The 22,364-nt window shown below is 38.0% G+C and overlaps 1 protein-coding gene across 1 annotated transcript in view; it reads left to right on the forward strand.

The window, feature by feature from the left end:
- The first annotated feature begins 867 nt into the window (after positions 1-867).
- Positions 868-22,364, forward strand: part of THSD7A (thrombospondin type 1 domain containing 7A) — a 368,787-nt gene continuing 347,290 nt past the window's right edge. The window contains exon 1 of the mRNA XM_032951145.2: positions 868-1,292. The gene's annotated coding sequence lies outside the window, so the exon portion shown is untranslated. The remainder of the gene's footprint in view (positions 1,293-22,364) is intronic.

Consider the following 22,364-nt stretch of genomic DNA (forward strand, 5'->3'; position numbering starts at 1 on the left):
TAATATTGTCAAATACTCTTTACATTCTATGGGCATAAAAAAAAATCCGAATGAGTGAAACCCAGACATATTCCTCAGTCAGTCTCGGTCTATCAGAACCGTGCACTATATTGTAATTAAGTTCAACACAATGCCACCAGATCTCAGTACGAGTCAATTACGCCACCTGAACACAGATACGAAACCCGGGCAGGTGGCAACCCAAGCACAATCTGTTCCATTCCAGAAGCATCCAATCGTTTTTGAAAAGTTAAGTGCGCAATTGCATTGTTATTCGCCTGCCCATTTTTGCATTCCAAATAGAAAACTGATTAATTAACCGAACGCTTAGGATGTTTGTGAAAATGTACGATGCTTCTTGGTTATGTGGCATGCTGTAATTATACGAGGATGCGGGGAATTACCACAGTACAAACTGCCGACTCTCTGCTATTGAGTTTCTCCGCATGAAGTCAATACCATTGGGCTTGGTTTTACACGGAGATGCAAGGAGCACCCCAGAGACTGTCTATCATGTTTACATGCATATAAATGCTGTGTAGATGTTTCCTTCGGAAGATACATGGCTACACGATATGGCATTTTCCGAACACACACTGCACCACTTCGTGTACACCGAGACAATGCCACATGAATAGTTAAACAATATGTAAGAGTTATGTTCGTATTTTGGTCGTGCCAATATCATTTAAAAAGATATACATTTTTGGTCATAAATCAGTATGTTAAATGATTCATACACAGCGGTGGTCTTTTGTAGGAAAAGAATTTTGGACATTAAGATAGAAAATATTTTAAATGCATAATGAACACAATTATATAATGGAAATCTAAAACCCTGGAGCTAAAAAAAATCTATCCCGCAGTGCAGATATTTATATATTTTGCTTTAAATGCTGTATCGCCGCTTGTGACAGTTCGTCAGGGTTGTGCCATCTGCCTGCTCAAATCCCTTCCCCTAAAATGTCCCATCGTGAGACTATATCTGTGCAGTGCGCTCGAGTGTAGCAGTTAGGCAGAGCTACCAGAATCCTAAGCACCGTGATCAATCGTATATCTGGGACGGGCGAGCGCGTGCATTCCGAGCGCCGTAGCCAAGTGTGTGGGCTGTATAATAGTCCACAGCCACGGAATACGTCCCTACCCAGGCATTTATGTGTTTCTGCCCTCGATACATAATGTTTGGACCCAAGACGCACCATTGCTGTTGCTGCAGTCACACCACGGCTGTCGCAGGTGCACATGCACCCACGTGCGAATTCTGCATGGATTGCGCCACCACACGCATCACGGTGAGTTTGCCAATGGCAGGGCTGTTCCTGCTATACGTCTTATCTGCCGCACACACCACTGCCCACAATCTATAAATATATGATGCATCATTTATAAATGATTTCCAAAGTACTTCTTGTGGTATGTATTGCAATTGACCATGCGTGTGCGTGTGAGTGGGAGTGAGGGCATTGGCCATCTCGCGTGACCAAATAAGGACATTCCATTGCACATAACGTATTCATACAGCAAATAATTTTTCTTTTTATTCCATGAATTCTACAATACCTTGGTGTCCAATTGGCCTAAATTGTCTGTTGTGTGTTTGTGTGCTATTGTCTTGGCCGTATAGATTTTTGTAATGGGGCTCACCGTTCGTGCCGACATACGAGCTTTATTTTGTTTGCGTGCTGTAGCTAAGGCCAACTGCCCAGGGGGAGTAAACAGTTCGGTAGGATTGGGGCCAGTGGGGCCTGGCCAGTTTTCTAAACAAAAAAAATCACAAAAGCTGAATGTGGCTGATGCTCCCACCACCACAATCAATTTTCTGCTGGCTCCCTTAGGTGGACAGTGGGTGGGATAAACTGGAGAATTTCTCCACAAATCTGGCTGTCGGCTGATGACGCTAGTTGTAGTGACTGGCGAAACTTCATAACTCTTATTGCGAATGTTGTGGATTTGCTCTCCAACACACCGGTGTGCTGTACTTGTAACGAATTGGCATATTCTGTTTACGTGACAAAACTTACTCATTTGCTGTCGGGTGGTGTCAGGTTTAACGACACATATTCATGCGATCTAACCCAAAAAAAACTTTATATTATGGATGATATTTGTCGCGAAGGCCTGCTACGTGTTAAACTGCGATAAACTGTGTTTGTCCCTACATCTCCCAAAAGACCCAAGGAAACAAGTCTGGGTGACCTTTTGCTACGATTTGCCCAAGGCCAAGGGACATTTTCCAGATCAGGATAAATGAACGCCTGAAGTTTAATAGAATTAAATATCCAGGTTTCAATAAACTTCGATTATTTTTTTTGTGACGTGCAAAGAATGCTAAAGCAGTCATATACATCATATTACTTTTTCAGGGGTATGTAACAGATGAGTTTCACTTATAAACATGACATGTGCAGTATTTCTGGGGTAATTATTAAACATTAACAGCGGCCTCTGCCCAGTCTGAGCCAAATTGTAATGTTTTACCTGGGGAGGAAAAATCCTTTGAAAATTTAACTTTTTCGTAGGAAGAAATCTGTGAAGTACAACCTGCCTATGCAAAAAGAGGGATATGTTTTTTCTTTTTCTTTTCAAACAGATTATCATAAATTTTAAAACTCTTTAGACTGACAGTGATGATCAGTGAAATATATCTTCAAGAAAAACTCCTCGTATTTCTGAAATTTTATCATCATATCACGAGAATGAGTGCACTCTGCTACCATTTATCAGAGGTGCAGCAGGGAGATGGGAGAGCCCAAGTGAGATTTGATATGAGGCTCTTTGCACCAGGCCTCAATCACTTTGGAGCATAGTTTTAAGGTGGTATCTGAAAAACATTAAAATATGATAACCTCAACAAATTCCTAATTTTCAGGAGACCTTTTTTGGTGATGGTAATGGCGGGGAAGGATTAGGAAGGCAGAACAACTTGTTTGGATTTGTCATCCAGAAAATGTAATCGTAGTCTAATGTTAGTTATGACCTTACTTGTTTGAGATGACATTTCAGTACTACACACATCCACGGGTGCTGAGTGCATAAGCCATTTCCACATCCTCTTTAGAGCACATATAGCCCTTCATGCTGTCGGAAAAGCCCAATGCTTACGCAGCCTTTTATTATTTTCTAGTGCTCTGTTTACCGATTAATATCATGCTGCAGATGCAGTTGGAAGTAAAGCAAAGGCTAAGCGTTTGCAGAGATCAATGCTGGATAGAAAAAAGTTGGCAATGCGAGTGCCATTTGTGTCAAGAAGGTTTTTAGCTGATTAATGATCTCAGTTTGGTTGTAGGTGCATACTTTTATAATTCTCAGAGTATGTGTGGTTCGCAACAATGTACTGTTATTATGGACAGGAAGTGTCATATATTATCCCATTTTCTTCTTCATGAATTTTTACTTATTTATGTCAAGTATTTGTTTGGCTCTTTTTATGTTATTCACCATTAAGAAAGCTATTGGAAAAAAACCATGATATTACTCTCCATGTTCGCAATTTTTAAGGGCCATGTGTATGACAGAAGGCAGACTTTTGTTAAACATAGGTATGTATGATTTGGCCATATTTCTATTGTTTTCATAGCATCATCGTTTCCTGTACTTACGTCACATGTGTATGCATTATAACATGCAGTATATATTTTATTTAACATCGATGTATGTTTGTAACATCAATTCCTCGTGTGATAGTGTTTTTGCTATGATTTCTTTACTTCGTTGCTTTACATTATTTTATTTTGATTTTTGTAAATTTGGTGACCTCGGTTGCTCTTGAAAATTAGACTATTCTGGCCTCTTGAGTTCTCACTTGGTTAAACAAAGTAAACTTCAAACGATGTATTATACGACAAATCAACCCAAGACCAATCTTTAGAATCCCAAACTAAACTGAAATCGGCAAACTGGCAATGCCTCTGCACATCAATAAAGTAGTACAATCCCACATACAGTAGCACATTAATGCAATTACAGTAGAGCATTAGTTATGAAAACATGTAACCATTTATAACATATCATTTATCTTGACAGCTATAATAGTGTTAACGCAGTATTTTTGACATATTTCCTCCTTTACACCAGTCTAGACACAAAAGACTTCACAGCTACCACATGCTCTTTGGTTCTTTCAGTAAAGTCACGTAGAAAAAAAATAATAATAGCATACGACGTTTCGATTGCAACACAAGCAATCATCATCAGGTACAAATGAAAGAGAAAACAAACCTAGTAAACTTAGAAATATAATGCAATACAACACAGAGAGTCGGCTAACATAACAGTCAACACCCTACCTGGTTGATTACGTTCTTCCAAAGATTGCTAAATTTTGATGATGATTGCTTGTGTTGCAATCGAAACGTCGTATGCTATTATTTAATTTATTTTTTTATTTCTACGTGACTTTACCGAAAGAACCAAAGAGTAATTCATGCAGTCACGAAAGCTCCAAATCAAACCACCACATAATTGCATGCACAAATACTTGTAACGATTTGACACAACACACATTAGGCTGACAATGTGCATTTCTAATTAAAACTGCTGGATAAAAGATGTTTTTAAATTGATGTGTTTGGAAAAGCGTAGGTGTGGTTTCTACCGAAAACATGCATAGCCCCTTTGGATCTAACCCCCTCAGCGGCTGGCCTGGTTGCGTGACCTCTAAGGTATAGGCGCCCTGCAAATGCGCCTTCAATATCTTTTCAGCGTGAAGATGACACAAATACGGGAGAATCGAGCCATCAGCCCCATGACTATAATTGCAAATTAGGCTGAAGAGTCTCTGAGAGAAGACCGATGCGGGGTTATTTCATAATACATTTCTTTTTTATATTTCTGAAAGTTCACGACAAAAAGCTGCCTATTATAGTCCACCTACAGCTAAAATTAATCGACCTTCGACGTTATATAAATGCGTAACAGTTGCCAATAAATGTATTAAATACAATCATATGGGTTTATTTTCCAATTTATTTAAGTATTTATTTATTGTAACGTTTGTTTATGTAACGATCTCACTCACTTCGTATCCGCGAACTCTATCGATGTTTTGACAGCTATCTATACACCATGATATATTTTTATATTTTCCACTCAACTGCATTATAAATCTGCTCCATAAATTTATAAACATGTAAACGTCATTCAAAAGAACGGAAGGACTTCAACGTATGAAAATGCAATCACGTTGCCTCTGCAGAGGCATCCTTAGGGTTTCCAGGGCACAGGAAGATGTGTATGGTTGGGCATTGACCCATCTTTAACAATGAATGGCAGCTGCATGGGTGGTGATGTGACTCAAAACTATAAATCCAGATGGTGACTCTCTCACATTCGTGATGCTGATAACGTAAAAATAAAAATCTAAATCAGGATTCAAAGTTTTTTTGTTGTAAAATGCAGTATCACATTCAAGTCATGCATTTATGTTGTTAAATTTTGTATAAAAAAAAACAGATATCATTTGAACATATAAAGCTTCTCAATAAGAATGCATCTCAATATGAGTATCGCAGTTGGCTCTGCACGGTACAAAATAAGTTCAACATACATACATACATGCTGATTGAGTGCGAGTCCCATGCCATGCTGGGCCCAAGTTTCATATCAGGATGTGGGATTTGTGTTACCATAGAGCGGCATTGGGGTTACCCCCGCTTATTCTAAGACATCTGGCCAAATGCCCTCCACAGCTGTCTCTCTCGCGGAAGCCGTTTCCGCCAGCAGTGGCAAGAGCAAGAAAGTGCAGCGCCGCACCTTTGCCTTTGTACTTATTGCATTGGCACTGGATAAAGTGTTCATTTTAGAATATAGTACGTGATAATAGTAATAACACGTACACAAGTTGCACCGTCTTGAAGCGGAAATACTTGTTGCTTTGGATTGGGGTTCTTAAGACTTCATTCTATGTCATTGTGGGAAGTCATGATTCTCTAACGTAAGAGAGATACCGAAGGGATCGAGGGGTTATTTGGCCAGAACCTATTTAGGTAAGTGGAATCGAGTGTGTCTGGCAATGGTGGTGCCAGCCTATTGGGGCCCGAAACAGAAATTACTTTTGGGTGTATTTTGTGACTGAAAAACATTGCGACAGAAAAACCTACGTAACTTAAATATACTATATCACAGTTCTGTGGAATAAATCGCGTTATAATACTCTGTTTGATTAACATTATTTGAATAATATTAAAATTTAGAATTATGAGCTGTATATAGTTTGGATCTAATTTTTGAGCTGATATTAAGTGCAATCCAATTTTGGCAAGAATATGATGCCCATGTGTTGATTGGGACCCGAAACGTTGGCTTAGTTTTACTAGAGGTTGGTTGGATAACGGTGGGAGGATTTTTAAATTTTGATTTAAAGCTTTCGTGACTGCAGTGATTCATATTCTTGGTTCTTTCGGTAAAGTCACGTTGAAGGGAAACAATAAAATATTAAAATATATATAAAACAATACAATTCTCACGACGTTTCGACTGCAACACAAGCAGTCATCATCAGGTGTGAAAACCAACGGCAAGAACATTTGAAAGAAGTGGCGGCTTGTATCTATTTATTTATTTTTTAACGTTAGCACCACGGAGAGCGATTTGACAGTTTGTTGAGATGGACGAGTCCATCTATGTTCGGAAAAGAGGAGGGGGGAGACGAAAAATTAATGTATGCTGTCTGAAAGCCACCATAAGCGTGAACAATCAATTAAGACCTGAAATGGTTTATCAAATGTGTGGAAGAGTGATGATAGCCTTCCAGTACAGGCTCCCCTCGCTTTATGAGGTACGAGATGCATTAAAAAAGGGCGCACAAAGCTAAACCACACGAGACAGCTGCCTGCCGAGCTCACACAGCACACACACAGCACGCATACAGCACACACACACCATACACACAGCACACACAGCACGCACACAGCACACACACAGCACACACACCATACACACACCATACACACAGCACGCATACAGCACACACACACCATACACACAGCACACACACACAGTACGCACACAGTACACACACAGCACACACAATGTTGTCCCACGTCTAACCGCATCACCGCATTCGGAGTGAATTCAAACTACATTAAGCGAATTTTGGGTAGAAATTGCAAAATTATTTGTTTTGTGTAAATATCTGCGTGATCGTTGCGGAAGCAGTTTTATTTACAATGGTTATGTGCAGTACACTGTGTGCATATATACTAGCCTATATAGCACGCAAACATTACTTGCCATGTCATGAACTGCATAATGAAAGTGGCTCCCAGGAGTGGTCATATATTTGTGCAGTATGTACAACAGTGCTGCATTAACATTTTTTTCTGTATACTCCATATATACGTACAACATTGATCACGATTAGGTCTGTAACGATTCGCCGCCCTCATAATGCGATGCATTGCCATGATCCTCGGCCGCGATTCGGAACAAGGACGGATTTGTCTTGATATTGTAATGCATTTGGATCCTCGAGTGACTCACTGGACCAACTTAACTATTTACATACACAAGACGTAAATGAGTTTAAAGTGCTGTAATAGACTCTCATTCGCGTGAACTGTGCGTGTATAACGTGAGCACCTATAGATGATGCTTGTGTCTGGTCGCTCAGTCATCAAATCGGTTGTGAAATTTTATGGTTAATTTGGCACACTTATTACGTGACTCGTGCCCACATGAGCGCCGCTTTTTTATTATTTACGAGACAAGAATATGTTCTCTCCCAAGTGGGCAATGATAACATTGCTGGTTGCAGTGTGGCTCTGCAAGTCGGGTAACAAGTTCCACTTTTATGTATGACTATATAGCTCTCAATGTCCGTAATGACTTCTAAAAAGACAAAGACGCATACCCCCCCCCCCCCCGGCACAGAAGGGATATTAAGTAATAACTCCAATGTCTACACCAAGCAAGAGTAGTAGGGGCGACCCACTTATCCAGATTGTTGCATTACGTGTACCCGGTACCATCAAGCAAATTAAGAAGCCATTTCCAAACCTCAAACTAAAACTGGGATTCCTTTAAGGAAATGAACTTGAGTGTTCTCCGTGAGCTTGGCAGCTGATCACCACCACCACCAGCAAGCCCTTTTTTGTATACACAACATGCATTGATCCGCGCTGTTGTTGGCCAAAATCGCAGCCCAATGCAAGGTGCCACGTAGCTTCGCCAGTTAAATGGTCAATGTGACTGCTGTGCGCACACAGTGTGGTGGCGAGTATAAACATCCTTAAGCTGCCCCCCCCCCCCCCCCCCCGCTTGCTACTTCAACTTCACATTCTGAAAATGCCTTCCTTTTTTTTCACAGCGCAGCTTATAGCAAGCGATATGCCCGGCTGCCAGTAGTTGCCTTTTCTCTACAGAAACATGTACCGTGCTGGTGGCAATAGCCAGCCGTTAAGCTGGTCCATACTAGAATGGATGTTTGCAACCACAAGTAGAACTCCTTTTAACGACGGTAATTATTTCCACGAAACCGGCCGTTAAGTGATTTAGTCGTTAAGCGAGAATAGCAAATACATGTTAAAGGTTTAATTTGTTCCGATAGCAGCGAAAGTTACCCTTTTCCTCCCAAAAACGTACTTTATAATATTTAAACAATGGACATTAACACATAAAGATACTAACAATATTATAAGCACATAATATTAAAAGAAACATGGTTATTAAATGTGTAGTGTAATAGCGCCGGCTGGTGGACAGCAGAGGTAACTGTGGTGGACAGACACCGCACACGCCGGTGAGGGCGTGAGCACGGTGCGTGTGGGCAGAGCAGAGGAACTGGGGCAAGGGTCACGGAAGACCCCATCTGGAGGCCCCTGGAACCTGCTAGCGGGTTCGAGAAGGGAGGCGCGGTCAGGGCGGAGCCAGGCCGCGCTGGGAGCATAAAGGAGCCAAAGAGCGGGAGCTCGGGGCTGCCGGTTCGGGGAGTCGCTGTCGCCTCGTCACCGTCTTTCGCTGCCGTCTCCGCTAGATGTTGCGCTACGAAGGAGAGCAGTTGGCTATCTCAGTCAGCGCCGTCAGTGTTAGATGGCGAGTGTTGTGTGCAGGCTAGGCTAAGCTACATGGAGAGTGTGTGGACGAGACCATGGATGTTTTTAATAAAGAAGGTGCCTCCTATAAACTCTGTCTCTGAATCGTTGACACTACAAATGCGTTAATTAATATTTACTGTACCGACAACAGCCCGTCGTTAACAGGGGAATGGTCGGTAAGCGAACACATTGGGCTCAATAGAGGCACTACACTACTATACATTACACTAAACACTACTATACACTACACTTATATACACTACACTATACACTACACTAATATACACTATACACTACTATAGACTACATATTGGGCTCAATAGAGGCCCGTCCTGAACCGATTAGTCGTTACCAGGGGTGCTCGTTAAAAGGGGTTCTACTCTACACCACTATACACTACACTACTATACACTACAACACTATACACTAATATACACTACACTATACACTACTATACACTACATATTGGGCTCTATGGAGGCCCGTCGTTAAGCGATTAGTCGTTAACAGGGGTGGTCGTTAAGAGGGGTTCTACTCTACGCTAGTATATACTACACTACTATACACTACATTACTATACACTAATATACACTACACTATACACTACTATACACTACATATTGGGCTCTATGGAGGCCCGTCGTGAAACGATTAGTCGTTAACAGGGGTGCTCGTTAAGAGGGGTTCTACTCTACACTAGTATACACTACACTACTATACACTACACTATACACTACACTACTATACGCTACATTTTGGGCTCTATGGAGGCCCGTCGTGAAGCGATTAGTCGTTACCAGGGGTGCTCGTTAAGAGGGCGTCCACTGCAAACACACAGTTCACACAGAGGCCACACTTAGCTGGCTTTTTATATTTTATTTAGTTATCATGATGGGTACAGCTGCGGCGAACGGTCAGGCAGGTGTGTCAATTTGTGCTGACATCGAGGGAGAGGTGGGGGGAGTGAAACACGTCGAGAAACGCAGCCAGCACGGTCAATGCGAAATCTGCATACACTGCAAGCCTCGTGTGGCACCTCCAGCGGTGGTGTCCCTTCAGGCAGATGTTACAGAAGCCGACAACACTCATTATAAGAATAAAACTACAATTAAAGCGGAGGCAGCTGAATTCCACTTACCACCTGCAGCAGGACATTTGTTATTTGTGGCCAGGTCGCTTCTGAAAGATAAGCTAATAGCTTGCCTGAATTAGCTTTGCCTGGTAAAATATATTTTTTTGTTTGGTTTAATTTTAAAAACATTGTGATTTGCTTACCTTTAAAAAAATATATTTATACTCCGATCTTGGTTTTGTATTGTTAGTTGTTGTAGTATCATTCTGACCTGCCCCTACTGGGAATCTGTGATAAAGAGCTGTATAGGTCATCGGATTCCTGCAGCATAAATCAATATTCTGATTCTAACTAGTAGATTCAAAGCAGTGTCAAAAAAAGGTTCTGTATAAAGCCATTACGTGACTGGAATTGTCTGAAACTGCCGTCTTACATTACTGCTTTCTTCCATACTGAGTACGAATCAAATGTAATTTTTTTTATTAAACAAGTTTGATTGAAAGGTGTAAACATATTGTGATTTTACTGCCATAAACATTTCAACTGCCACCACTGTGAGCCTGATGAACACTTGCCATAATTAAAACAATTATCTCCAAAACACAGTTTGCTTAAACTGTTTCAATTAAGTCACTTTAATTAGATTCTTACTTTAAACCATGTTGAATAACTGCAGTGTTTGGATATTTTGCAACAATGCACTCTGTTTGTCTGTGTTCATTAGCATGATTGTACATTGTACTGTATATGGTACTGCATATGATACTGTACATTGTACTGTATATTGTACTATGTATATGGTACTGTATATTGTACTGTATATTGTACTTTGTATATTGTACTATGTATATGGTACTGTGTATATTGTACTGTGTATATGGTACTATGTATATTGTACTGTGTATATGGTACTATGTATATTGTACTGTGTATATGGTACTATGTATATTGTACTATGTATATGGTACTATGTATATTGTACTGTGTATATGGTACTATGTATATTGTACTGTGTATATGGTACTATGTATATGGTACTATGTATATGGTACTATGTATATTGTACTGTGTATATGGTACTGTGTATATGGTACTATGTATATGGTACTATGTATATTGTACTATGTATATGGTACTATGTATATTGTACTGTGTATATGGTACTATGTATATTGTACTATGTATATGGTACTATGTATATTGTACTGTGTATATGGTACTATGTATATGGTACTATGTATATTGTACTGTGTATATGGTACTATGTATATGGTACTATGTATATTGTACTGTGTATATAGTACTATGTATATTGTACTGTGTATATGGTACTATGTATATGGTACTATGTATATTGTACTGTGTATATGGTACTATGTATATGGTACTATGTATATTGTACTCTGTATATGGTACTGTGTATATGGTACTATGTATATTTTACTGTGTATATGGTACTATGTATATTGTACTGTATATTGTACTGTATATGGTACGATGTATATTGTACTGTGTATATGGTACTATGTATATTGTACTGTGTATATGGTACTATGTATATTGTACTGTGTATATTGTACTCTGTATATGGTACTATGTATATGGTACTATGTATATTGTATTGTGTATATGGTACTATGTATATGGTACTATGTATATTGTACTGTGTATATGGTACTATGTATATGGTACTATGTATATTGTACTGTGTATATGGTACTATGTATATGGTACTATGTATATTGTGCTATGTATATGGTACTATGTATATTGTTCTGTGTATATGGTACTATGTATATGGTACTATGTATATTGTACTGTGTATATGGTACTATGTATATGGTACTATGTATATTGTACTATGTATATTGTACTGTGTATATGGCACTATGTATATTGTACTGTGTATATGGTACTATGTATATGGTAATATGTATATTGTACTATGTATATGGTACTATGTATATTGTACTGTGTATATGGTACTATGTATATTGTACTATGTATATGGTACTATGTATATTGTACTATGTATATGGTACTGTGTATATTGTACTGTGTATATGGTACTATGTATATTGTACGGTGTATATGGTACTATGTATATTGTACTGTGTATATGGTACTATGTATATGGTACTATGTATACTGTACTGTATATGGTACTATGTATATGGTACTATGTATATGGTACTATGTATATTGTACTGTATATTGTACTGTGTATATGGTACTATGTATATTGTACTGTGTATATTGTACTGTGTTTATGGTACTATGTATATGGTACTATGTATATTGTACTGTGTATATGGTACTATGTATATGGTACTATGTATATTGTACTGTTTATATGGTACTATGTATATGGTACTATGTATATTGTACTGTGTATATAGTACTATGTATATTGTACTGTGTATATGGTACTATGTATATGGTACTATGTATATTGTACTGTGTATATGGTACTATGTATATGGTACTATGTATATTGTACTCTGTATATGGTACTGTGAATATGGTACTATGTATATTTTACTGTGTATATGGTACTATGTATATTGTACTGTATATGGTACGATGTATATTGTACTGTGTATATATGGTACTATGTATATTGTACTGTGTATATGGTACTATGTATATTGTACTGTGTATATTGTACTGTGTATATGGTACTATGTATATGGTACTATGTATATTGTATTGTGTATATGGTACTATGTATATGGTACTATGTATATTGTACTGTGTATATGGTACTATGTATATGGTACTATGTATATTGTACTGTGTATATGGTACTATGTATATGGTACTATGTATATTGTGCTATGTATATGGTACTATGTATATTGTTATGTGTATATGGTACTATGTATATGGTACTATGTATATTGTACTGTGTATATGGTACTATATATGGTACTATGTATATTGTCCTGTGTATATGGTACTATGTATATGGTACTATGTATATTGTACTATGTATATTGTACTGTGTATATGGCACTATGTATATTGTACTGTGTATATGGTACTATGTATATGGTAATATGTATATTGTACTATGTATATGGTACTATGTATATTGTACTGTGTATATGGTACTATGTATATTGTACTATGTATATGGTACTATGTATATTGTACTATGTATATGGTACTATGTATATTGTACTGTGTATATGGTACTATGTATATTGTACTATGTATATGGTACTGTGTATATTGTACTGTGTATATGGTACTATGTATATTGTACTGTGTATATGGTACTATGTATATTGTACTGTGTATATGGTACTATGTATATTGTACTATGTATATGGTACTATGTATATTGTACTGTGTATATGGTACTATGTATATTGTACTGTGTATATGGTACTATGTATATGGTACTATGTATATGGTACTATGTATATTGTACTGTGTATATGGTACTATGTATATTGTACTATGTATATGGTACTATGTATATTGTACTGTGTATATGGTACTATGTATATGGTACTATGTATATTGTACTGTGTATATGGTACTATGTATATTGTACTATGTATATGGTACTATGCATATTGTACTGTGTATATGGTACTATGTATATTGTACTATGTATATGGTACTATGTATATTGTACTGTGTATATGGTACTATGTATATTGTACTATGTATATGGTACTATGTATATTGTACTGTGTATATGGTACTATGTATATTGTACTGTGTATATGGTACTATGTATTCTCCAATGATGATTCGTGACCACCTTTGCTCTGTGCATTTGTAATTAAGGTTATCTGATCATCTTAAAATTTAGTAATATTATTTCCATTATATATATTCTGGGAAAACCTTGAATAGCAGACTTTGTTCTGGCCATGGTTGAGCAGAAATAATAACAACAACAAAAACCCCAGCACAAACAGAAGAACGCAATGCGACAAGCAGCAATTTTGTCTTAAACGAGGCTTCTGGGAGATGCTTGATAATGTGGAAGGGTATTCATTAAGATCGTGGTTGCTGCAGATATATGAACCTTATGGCGGGACCCCGGGGTCCCTAATAAACGGAAGTGAAAATCGTAATTAGTGAATTTATTTTTGGCGACTCCGTCCCCACCCGGCACATAAACGCCGAGACCCACCCTGGCGAGGATCGTTCTGTTGCCGTGTCGTCCAATGTTACATTTTCACTCGGGAGGTGCTAATTTCGGAATAATTCGCGAAATCACACTTCCTCGTCCAATGGTTGAGCCTGTCAGCGTCAATGAGCGCACAATATAGGAGTACATTTACACCAAAGATCCACAATAGCAATTACTTATAGTTGTCATCGTACAATGTGCGCATGGTTGGGTGTTTATAGGCCTGGGGGGGGGGGGGAAGGCAAGAGTGTGCATTCTGTCTGTTTTTATTTGTAAAAATGTAACTGCAAGCGTACTCTCTTAAATTACTGCTCGGACACCATTTGTAAACAAATCTATCAGAAGCCGAGTCCACCTCGTCTTACACTCCTCGTCCACAGCCTCACACACACATTGTGGTGCCAATGTAGTCCTTGGGGGGAACGCACACGAGTAAGCTGGGCTGTGTTGCAGTAGGTGCAGCAGGTATTATCAGTTGAATGCCAAATGTCAATTCAAATCTTACTCGCCAGGGATGCACATTTATCTCGCTCTGTCTGTCGATTGGATATCCATGTATCGTATGGCACCTAGGTTTTTAAGGTTCAGTTATTAGACATTTGAACCCTGGTATTTTATAAAAGTTCCCACATTTATCCTACAAAAACGTGATTTTCTAAATCGAGATTTAGGGCAAATTATTTAATTCAACATACAAAAAATAAGTTTGTAAGATTCATTATATTTAGATCGAAAGGAGCAAAATATGAAAGGTCATGATTCATGACACATTTTGAAGGCATGTAGTTATCATCATAGACTGAGAGATAGATTTTATTTTTTTCTGCAGGAAGGGCCCAATAAGCTGTTTGGTTCTATTTTATGGACATTCTGCAACAGTACTAATGTAACGCGTTACAGATCATAGTTAAAATCATGGTCACAAAGGTCACGATACAAACAGCGTGTATCGGTACATGCTTTACATGTTACATGAATAGGGGACTGGTTAAAAAAAACCAAAGCATTACTACGTTATTTTATGAATACAAATTTAGAGAAAAAATATATGATATTTGACAAAATTGTGGTTAAGACTTGGTGTTGTCCCTTGGCAGGAATTGCTGTTTTGATGTTACCGGATGTTGACAATGGGTACTGCATATGACAGTGTGCATGTATGTAAAACACATTAATTTATATTTTGAAAGAGTGATAACGTGATGTTTAAGTTGTAATAAAATATAGGGCATGAAAAGGCAAGGAAATAAAAGAAAAATGCTCAATACTGGTATGCCAATGACTATCTATTGACAAATGTTACTTAGGAATTGTGAAAACATTAGCATTTAAATAGTTCTGACATATGCAGACAGATTGTGAAGTTTTTTTTTTATCCCGTCTCAATTAATCGGCTTTGTTCGTGATATCTTATTAAAACTAGATTTTACTGCCATGAAGAATTAATCTAAAGTGTAATAATTCGCACCTCCGATTAGCAAGGTTGGCTACATATGATGCGAAAGAGGTTCAATATAGATACAGTACATATTGGTGATCTTCAAATTAAATAATACAAATCTCCTTTAAAATTACATACCAACCATTAATGTTGGTCAATAGTTCCAAAACATTGGATTAAAGCTACAACGTTCCCTAGATCATTACATTTTGGAGTTATATTGTATATGTAATGACACGTCTTTTTACATACCAGGTGTGGTCAATAGATTTCATTTTAAATGGAATGATTTAATTCTGGGCTATTTATTTATTTCAGAATCCACTTAGTTGAAGTCTAGATGTTCCATTTAATGTTGATAATGACAGTGAACACAGCATAAGGGTAGTCAGTGAAGCCCCTCCCTGTCTCTATTGGCCGGACAAACATCGCACAGGGAATTTCAAAATCCCGTTCAAGATTTATTCATCCCTCCTTTTCAGATCTGAAAACCATTGTTTCCATGAGCACACCAGTGGTACACATCAGTTGAATTGTTTCCTTTGTGGAGACAGGTAATTGCCCAGTTTGGCATTTTTATATATGCAACAGCTCAAGTTTTTTAGGCACATGTATGGGTACTAAGTATAATTTAATTATGGTTATTATGTTTTTGCATCATGAAAATGGAAATTGCAGAATATAGCACTAATGGGGAATTTGAATCGTACAGCTATGTTGAAAATAATAATTAATTCGTATAATAAATATCCAAATGTTAATATGCACGTTGGTGCAGTTTGTATGGGTAAGTATCTCTCTATTTCCAGAACATAATTGTGGTAATATCTCTACCACATTTTTTCCAAGTGGTTTAATACAACACTGGCTTATGGAACTAAGGACTTCAATATTTAACAACCTTAATGGCTCATTTGCAATTTTAGTTGTATTTACACTAATAACTGTGAAACATTCTAATCTGAACACATCTATTGAAATAAAATATACTGCTTAATATATATGTTTTAATTTCAACATTTAATAAGTATTTACTTTGGTACAGTGAATAGAATATTGTGAAATGAACCCACCAACCTGGGTTTGGCTAACATCAGTGGCAAGTGATGTCTGACCAGATCGTGGGCTCCCTCTTTACCAACATGCACCCACTAGCGTGGGGAAATATGGTACAAAAAATATGGTACAAAAAATATGGTATAAAAAAAGATGGTTCAAAAAAATATGGTACACAAAATATGGTACGAAAAATATGGGACAAAAATTATGTTACAAACAATATGGTACAAAAAATATGGTACAAAAAATATGGCACAAAAAAACCCATGACTGGTATAGTTTGGGGAATACTGTAGAGGCCGACCGAAATTCGGTTTCGACGCCAAAAGTTGGCCAATGGCCTCTTTCGGCATACTTTCGGTTTCGGCCGAAACTGATATTGACTTTCGGTCATTCGTCAACCGAAGATCTATTTTTAGAATATAACGCTAGTGCTACGTCTATCACTCTGCCTATCCGCCGGTCAGTCGGCGCTAGGCAATCCGATGCGATAGGCTGCAAACACACGTACACACATCAGCAGCAGCAGCTTGGGAGCGAGGTTACAGCCGCAACCATGGTCTGCTATACGACCGGTCAACAGACGGCAGCCTGTCTGGCTGAATGCGGAAAAACTGTTGTTTCTCAACTACAACATTCGTTTGTTTGGATATAATTACTAAGTAACTAACACCTAAAGATTTGATATTTAGCGACTCTTACTGCATGCTCTGAATGATTAGTTCTAGATTTTTTATTTATTAAAGTAGTATTGCATCATGATATTTCATAAATTTTGTGTTCGGTAACTTCGGTTATATACCTTACTGTTTCGGTCTCGGTCCCAAAGTATAGTTACACTTTCGGTTTGGTTTTGATTTCGGCCGAAAGTAAATTTTTAACTTTCGGTTTCTGGTTTCGGCCGAAACCAGAAATTCAGTTTCGGTCGGTCTCTAGAATACTGTATCCAACAATGGATTGACAATATTCTGTACTCTACATTATACGTATATTATTTCTCTACATTTATGCTACACTGTCAACGCGTTGATAATTACATTTACTAAAATTTTTTTAAAATTTTCTTCCACAAGCTCATAGTTAGAGAATCACAATCTTTCGATTGCAGAAGGAATCCGATGAGCTATGGAGTTAGTTTATAACAGATATCCAGTAGGGGTAGACCGTTTGTGTTATGGTCGAAACGTCGTGAGAATTTTTATTGTTTTATATATATATTATTATTTTGTTGTTTCCCTTCAGCGTGACTTTACCGAAAGAGCTAAAAATATGAATTGCTGCAGTCACGAAAGCTTTAAATCAAAATTTATATCAATGTTTTCAATAATAAATGCAAGCTTGGGCAAGGCAGCAAAACAACAACAAAACAGCAGTCCCAGACCACAGCAACACAGCACACAGTCCCTAAAATTACGTCAAAGGGTAGTTAATGAATACACGTCCCTCTTAATGTTGTGCATGCTCCATGTTGCTCCAAAAAAAACAGTACATTGCCAACAAAAGTATGAGCCTCTACATTCCCATCGTAAAACAATTATTGGTTCTATGCATGATCAATGCAATCGAGCAAGCATTGTGAAACTGTCAGGCCACCCACATTTGTGAGTGACCTCATTGGGCTGTAGGGGACACAGGGAACACATGGACTGGCCACATTACCTATGTATATTGAACTTCTTTCGGCACCGTATGTAGCCAACCCTGCTAATCAGAGGTGCAGGGAAGGCCAACAAACTGAACACACAAAGCAGTTCCAAACTAAATTTTGTTTGTAATATAGATGCTCTAAAAGTGCGTGGCTCCAGAGGCTGACTAATATCGAAAGTGCGTTCCAAAGCGCCACAGAGGCGCATCTTAGAGCGCGCGATGCGGTGACCGTCTTTTTTCGAAGGCGAGCCAAAAGCCGCTCCCGCGATGATGAATGGAGATCAGCAAGGTATTGTGATTCATTTGTGGCAAGCACTTTGTGTATAATGAGTGCGACCATTATGATGTATTCGTTCGGCAACCTGTTGTAATAAATCAATACACAAAATACGCATACGACAAAGATGTGTAATTACTGATTTACACGACACCTATCTGATTATCTGTAATATTATTGGAATGGCCTCCTACACTCATTTTGACTCTGCGATGGATCTTGGGGTGATTTGTTGATTTGAATTGCATATTTGGATAAAAGCACGCACAATTTGAAACACAACTGTGAGCGTGAAATAAAATAATGTGAACTACCAATGAGCAGCGTTTATGAGCACACATAAAATAAATACAGTAGGCATTAAATAATATAGTGACAACTTAAAGCAATTTGATAATCCACTGCTGCACGAAGGCATCCCCTTGCTATGTTGATCACGGGATTTGTTTGACCATACTTCTCCATGGCTAGGCAGTGCATACGTATTGGTGAAGATGAGGACCAAGCTTTGTTCGGATATCATCTGCCACTAATGTTAGCCATGGCTGGTATTCAGTACTCATCATTCTGAAGGAGCAGGTTTCTAAGAGTGCATACGGTTGTGAACGATAACAATTTCATTTTCCAGGTGCAATAAGTATGGAGAAGCACAGGGATGGATAGCTTAACCTCGGACTGCTGCATTTACCCATATTGTACTAAATTACTTAACACTACGTTACCAAGTAGGTCTTGAGAATTGAGGCATGCATATGTTATGATTATTTTACGGACTTGTAATGGCTAATTCGTGACTTTGTACAAAAGCACAATGGGTTGCGTCATAATTTACAAGTTGCCATGGCAGATAAACATGTTTTTTTATCCTTAAGCAGCACGTTAGGGATCTCATTATATTCCTAGTGGGTTGCGTTTGGTATTGCTTGATAATGACTTGTTTTGTAGTTTGCAGGAGGACGTGGGGTCTGGGAACTAGTAATTAGGTATATCTGCCATCTGTGTTTTTCCATGAATTGAAATGGTGCGTTGTATAGTTTTAGTCTCATACCTGCGGGAGTGTGCACACGCGGTGCTGAAATTACATTATTCTGGAGGTATGGATTGGTGGATCGTTTATGAAAACTCTCAAACCTGCCTAGCTGCGAGAGGGTTAGGATAAGACCGTACAGTAATGCATTCTTGCGGAATTGTGAATGTATTTCCCTCATATGTGTGAGTTTAATCTGAATACTGCAGTTTTTGTCATCGTCATGCTGTCAATTACTTCAGAATACATTTTACAAAGCATTAATTTAATGGATAATTATAATAGATGTGTATCACCATTTTAATTATCGTGATGATTATTTAATATTTTTGTCAGAAAATAAAATGTTTAGAAAAAAATTAATGCGCAATGATAATCACGATATAATGATCAACTACAAAACGGAGGGGAAATCTTTCATTGATATTTTATCGTACAATATATCGAAAGGACTGTTTCGCTACTTTGTGGTCACTTGTGTACGTCAAGATGTCCTTCAACATTTCATTGCATTTTTCTCACGCTTTTCATGTTTTACTTAGTGCCAGCTGCATAATATCAGACCGCTTAACCTCTAATTGCACTATGCAGTGAACGCTCGTCTCCACTAAAACACATTTCTTTCCCTTTCCCGTCCAATATCAGAAGCGAAGCAGGTTAATGGCTGGTCTGTAAATCATGCTGCGACAAAAGTAACTTTGGCTGACCAGCAGGGAGCACCCTTCTGTTGTCGTGGAGAGCTCAATCAGTGCTGCTCTCTGATTCCAAAAAGGGGGCAATGCTTGCTATAAGAGGCGTTGACTCTGCGAAGAGACGTGAAAGGAAAAAAAACCTCACTGCTCTGTAGGCTATGCATATGAAATTGGAACTCTTAGATAAACAGCAATGCTCTTAACCTAAATTATCAAGATTGACTGGCTCTACAGATTGTGTTTCTCCAGCTTGACTAATTTGCAAAAGTAGTCCATTTATATATTAAAAAGAGTTGTTCTGTTGAGGCTGGACATTTCAGAATATATCTTTTAACAAGTGCTGCCGACGGTCAGCCAGATGCTATAAAGGCAGTGTTTTTGGTTCTGAAAATGTAGTCATCAGCGTCTTTTTGGTGTATGACAGCATTATGACAGGTGAATTCATTTTCATTGCTAACTGTCGTAAAATCTGACTTAAGCAGCTGAAAATTGCCACATTTATTTTGCCCATGACTCACGTGCATTTAAAACATTTTCATATGAAACTGCCAACGTCAATTCTAAAAATTCTTAAACTTAAAGCCATCGTGCTGTTATTCATATTTATTTCATGTGTCAGCAGCGGAAATAAACTGCTGAACATTGCGTGCAAGCTATTGTATGAATGCATATGCGGTGGTGTTTAGCTACAGCAGACCAGAATGCCATATGGCTTTTTGATCTTGCTACTCAATATTCAGTTTTGGTTGTTGATTGAAGTTCATCATGTTGCTATGATTTGTCTTATTTCAACGTCTACTTCTCTGGAATCGGTGTGTGCTAATCTGTTATGCATTTGTATAGTCTTTTTAACTTCTTTTTGTAGAATAACTTTGGCAATAGCAGAACGATTTTGTAGGATAAGGGGACAAGTTAAATAAGCCCTTTCGGGTGACAATTCTCATAGTCTTGGTTTTGCAATTCCCTGCGGTCCATTGTTCTGTTTCCAACTACTTTCTATTCACATGTAAATCAGGTAATGATTCACTAGGCACATCTAGTGTTTGGGTATATGTCTGGCTTTGTGATTCAATATGGAGCTAAAGTCTGATGTGTAAGTGCACCTTTTTGTTTGGCTTTAAGCTTGGCAAGATTTGTGCCAGTCCTGTGGAAAATAGCATGCGATGTCTAAATTCTCTTTTCCTAAACACTTGCTTGGGATAATGTCCACTCTCCTGATTTTGGTTGGGGCAGGTGACATAGCATCTATTTTTTCTCAAATAGATGAGTGCTATCTATGATTTTTGTTTTAATATGCTAGATAATATTATAATATTCCGTATAACAATTCTAAGATCATTATTTTCCCGTTAAATATCCACTTTATATCTATGTGGCCTTTTTGGCAGTGTCAAAACAATGGAAACAAAATAATAGGCTATACTCTTTCTGGCAATAAAATGTTTAAACACCAAACAGACACATATTGCAAGGCATCAAGTCTGCATTGACCACGCATACTTGTGGCAAAACATGCAAACAAACATGCTCTGATAGTACATGCGTTATCTTTAAAACTGATTGGATTACACCAGAAAGGGTGAAGCCAATTCTTATTGTGCCGTTGATCACTACATGGCTATTATACAATCTATACGACAGCTCATTTAAAAATAGCGAAGGTTCTTGAACTTCCTTGAGTCGCTGTTTTAGAAAACGTACCGAGTCCCTGAGTCAGTCACACTGTCATGCCACTGCTGGGTTAGGCGACAATTGTGCTTTCATTTATGAGCGCAGCTAACATTCAGTATACGCTTCTATTGCTTTGCACGTGTGTGGATACATTGTGTGGCTATATTGCGAGTATCGGATAAAGAGATGAGTAAAAAAACTAGATATTTTTTTTTTATAGAAAGTAGGTGAATGTCCAACCACCATTACGGCATATGCTATACGTATATAGAGTACATTCTATTCTGAACATT

Source organism: Petromyzon marinus, chromosome 10 (assembly GCF_048934315.1).
Source record: "Petromyzon marinus isolate PM22_M1 ecotype Great Lakes invasive population chromosome 10, UKy_Petmar_22M1.pri1.0, whole genome shotgun sequence".
Taxonomy (NCBI): domain Eukaryota; kingdom Metazoa; phylum Chordata; class Hyperoartia; order Petromyzontiformes; family Petromyzontidae; genus Petromyzon; species Petromyzon marinus.